This window comes from Leopardus geoffroyi, chromosome B2 (assembly GCF_018350155.1).
Source record: "Leopardus geoffroyi isolate Oge1 chromosome B2, O.geoffroyi_Oge1_pat1.0, whole genome shotgun sequence".
Lineage (NCBI taxonomy): Eukaryota > Metazoa > Chordata > Mammalia > Carnivora > Felidae > Leopardus > Leopardus geoffroyi.
In genome coordinates, this window is record NC_059332.1 from 14,410,646 (window position 1) to 14,414,697 (window position 4,052).

Here is a 4,052-nt window from a genome sequence, read left to right on the forward strand (position 1 = left end):
GGGGAAGAGAACAGGATTCCCAAAGAAGGGAGAGGAAGAGAAAGGATGCAGAATCGGGACCCTGGTCAATTTAAAGAAAGCACGGGGGCACCCGGGTGGCTCAGCCAGTTGAGCATCTGACTTCGGCTCAGGTCATGATCTCACCGTCTGTGGGTTCGAGCCCCGCATCAGGCTCTGTGCCGACAGCTCAGAGCCTGGAGCCTGCTTCGGATTCTGTGTCTCCCTCTTTCTGCCCCTCCCCCACTCACACTCTGTCTCTCAAGTCTCTGTCTCTCAAAAATGAATAAATGTTAAAAAAAAAAAAAATAAAAGAAAGCAAGCACGGGTCGCACGGCATGGCCAGTCCTGTCCTATCTGACTGTCTGAGGGCGAAATGTCACAGCAGGAAGCCCTGGCCCGGGGTGGAACACCAGTGTGACTATTATGGGAGGGGGGCGGGTGTAAACATATTTTCCCACCCACAGGACATGAGCACCAATTGGTCAGAATGGATGGTAGCCTCGGGGCCAGAGAACTGTCAGTCCTGGAACTGGAGAGGTCTTCTGGGTTTTGGGGGGGCAGGGAAGCACTGGGAGTGAGGCTGGGGGCGAGGGACAGTGTCTGTTTGCCAAATAGCTCAATGTTCAACGGCACCCAGGCCACCTGTTGAATAATAACCCTATTACAACCTCAGTGACAGCTTAGCCAGAGGTTAAAAAAAAAAAAACAAAAGAAAAGAAAAACCAAACCAAACCAAACAAAAACCAATGTATCAGTGTCTCTTTGATGGAAACTGGCCTGAAGTCTTATTTAATCCAGAGAGTAATAAAAAAGAAATGTGGGCCAACCTTCAAAATGGGGAGAGTCAAAAGTCCATTTTCTTTTAAAAACAGATCTCAGGGTCTGGCATCCGAGGCCCCTGGGGCCCACGGTGTCCGCCCGGCGATAGCAGAGTGGAATCTGTCCCCCTGTGTTCAGGGCGGACTCCCCAGGTGATGCTTCTGTTGGCCCAGCCCCGAGGCCCAGGACGGGGGGCCATTCAGCCTGTACTACTGTCTCATAGGAGGTGATTTCCCCGCATCTGTGTCTCTATCAAAGTCAAGTCATAGAGGGACAAGAGCAAGTTATTTCAGGAAATATGGGCAAGAGTGTGTTTCTCTACAGAATAGAAAGCTCTTCCCACTCACTTTTAATATTGCAAAATTGTGTCTATGCCAAAACAGCGGACTCATCCTCCTTGTTCACCTCGTTCCCTGCCTGGTTTCTCCGGGCGCTGAGTTTATGAGCCGTCATAGTCGATGTTTCAGACGGTTCTTTTGATGCCTCCTTTGTGGCCCAGCCTGCACGAAGCTGGAGATGTGGGTCCGCATTTTAACACAGTGATTCTCATGCAGGTGGCCGGGGGGTCACCCTGGAGCAGGGGCTGGCCAGCGCTTTTTGCGAAGGGCCGGATGGTAAATATTTGAGGCTGTGCAGACCGCACTGTCTGTCGCAAGTACCCAGCTCTGCCGGTGTAATTCGGAAGCCTTCAAGACAGTACGTAAATAAATTGAGACTGGCCGTGTTCCAGTGATACTTTATTTACACAACAGGAGGAAGGCGGGCAGGATGTGGCCCCCCGGGTTGCCGTTTGCTGACCCCTCTGGGCAACAAAATGAGACGGTTTATGACAGTACTGGTGGGCGTATGGTGATGTCTGAGCCTGGGCTGCCCCGAGAGCGGAGCCTCCAGCAAAGACCGCCAGGCGGAGCGAGCGGCTTATTCGGCAAACATCCCAGGAAACAGGGCTGAGACAGGGGTACTACATGGGGAGTTGGGGGGGGGGGGATTCGATGCCAAGATGGCCCTAGGAGACTGGGAGGCTTACTTCCCAGACTCTGTGAGAATCCGGATGGTGGAGCCACTATCCGCCGAGGTTTGCCCCGTGAGTTCCTGACTCTCCGGCACCTCTGGGCTGTACGTGTGGGCACGGAGTGCACTCTGCAGAAGCCCTCAAGTCGGAGACGTCGGGGAGGGATGCAAGAGGCATGAGATTCATGCCTAAAGTGAGGCACGATGAGGTTGTGCCGGCAGGAAGCCTGCACAGACGGGTCATGGCGGAAGTGACCGGGAGGAAGAGGGGAGGTCAGCACAGAGGGGTCAGGGGTCATGGCGGAAGTGACCGGGAGGAAGAGGGGAGGTCAGCACAGAGGGGTCAGGGGTCATGGCGGAAGTGACCGGGAGGAAGAGGGGAGGTCAGCACAGAGGGGTCAGGGGTCATGGCGGAAGTGACCGGGAGGAAGAGGGGAGGTCAGCACAGAGGGGTCAGGGGTCATGGCGGAAGTGACCGGGAGGAAGAGGGGAGGTCAGCACAGAGGGGTCAGGGGTCATGGCGGAAGTGATCGGGAGGAAGAGGGGAGGTCAGCACAGATGAATCATGGCGGAAGTGACCGGAGGAAGAGGGGAGGTCAGCACAGAGGGGTCAGGGGTCATGGCGGAAGTGACCGGGAGGAAGAGGGGAGGTCAGCACAGACGGGTCAGGGGTCAGGGCGGAAGTGACCGGGAGGAAGAGGGGAGGCCAGAAAGATTTGAAGCAGTGGACAAGCAGGGCCTGATTCGGTGACCATTCAGTCACCCTGAAGCCGATCAGCATTTCAATTCCTTATTCTCAGGAGGGATCGAAGAGGACAGCCACGGCCTCCAGGCTCGCCATGCTTAGAAATGGTGCCACGCTGGGAGGCCTCCTGGAAATCCCAGCTGCGGACGTATTCACTCTTAAGGGTCACAAAGCACTAGTTGATTCAAATATGTAGACAGTTCTGATTTCTTTCTCAATTCTGCTTGAGAGGCCATTTACACAAATACTTATTAAGCACAAATCGCCACGCCACCATCCTGTAAAACACTTATTGGCACGCCCGTTTTACAGATGACACATGAGCACAGAGAGGTTGAATAGCTGACGCAGTTTTGCAAGTATTTCCTGTCCCCCGTTCTGAGCTGAGGTCCCTCAGTTACTACCTGGCAGAGGGAGATTGGACATCTTCTCGTTGGCCACTGATTCGAGCCGATCTGGAGAGGAGAGGATATGGAAGTGATTGTCACTCGGTCCAGAGGGGGCATCAGTCGGCCAGCCAGTCATTTACATGGCACGTGTGGGGTTCTTACAGGCCATGGTGTGAAGGAGCCCAGGGGGGTGAGAGGACGCAGGCAGCGAGCAGAGCTGTGCGGTGGCCTCAGCAGATCAGATGCTCTGGGATAACTGTTGTCTCTCTTAAAAAAAATTTTTAATATATTTTTTTAATGTTTATTGATCTTTGAGAGAGAGACAGAGAGAGACAGGGCTTGAGCAGGGGAGGGGGACAGAGAGACACAGGGGCGGGGCAGAAAGAGACAGAGACCCAGAATCCGAAGCAGGCTCCAGGCTCTGAGCTGTCAGCGCAGAGTCTGACACGGGACTCGAACGCATGACCTGAACCCAACTGAAGTCGGAAGCTGAACCGACTGAGCCACCCAGGTGCCCTAACTGTTGTCTCTCTTAAAGGCATAGGACCCCTTTGAAAGTCACCCCTGTCGGGCTCGGAAAAGTCCCTGGGAAGAGAATTCTGCTGGAGTCACTCTGGCAGAGCCCCCTGAGCCACACTTAAAATTAGATGGGGCGGCAAAAGGGCAGCTCAAGGGGAACGGTATCTGTGCGTAAATTAATGCCGACCTTGTTGGAATAACTTGTGCTCTTCAGTGTTCGCAGCTGTGGGGTCCCTGGGGAGTTGTCTGGCTACATGTGATTTTACATATCTGACAGCTAAATCAGAGATCCAAATGCCAAATCCGGCGCTCAGGAACATTATGTGGATTTGTGACACTCCCAGGGGGACTTTGGATCCATAAAGCAATGAATGGATTACAATGAGGCATAAATATAGCATTTTCATCTGGGACATACAATCCTGCTGTACTATTTCTCACATTGTTATGTGAAGGAAATCTATACCCACTCTCTCAAGTCTGTGCTCCCAGAAATTAAAAATTTTTTGAAAAGAGCTTGAAGGAGAAAAAAAAAAAAAAGAAAGAAAGAAAAGCTCTCGACGCATCTG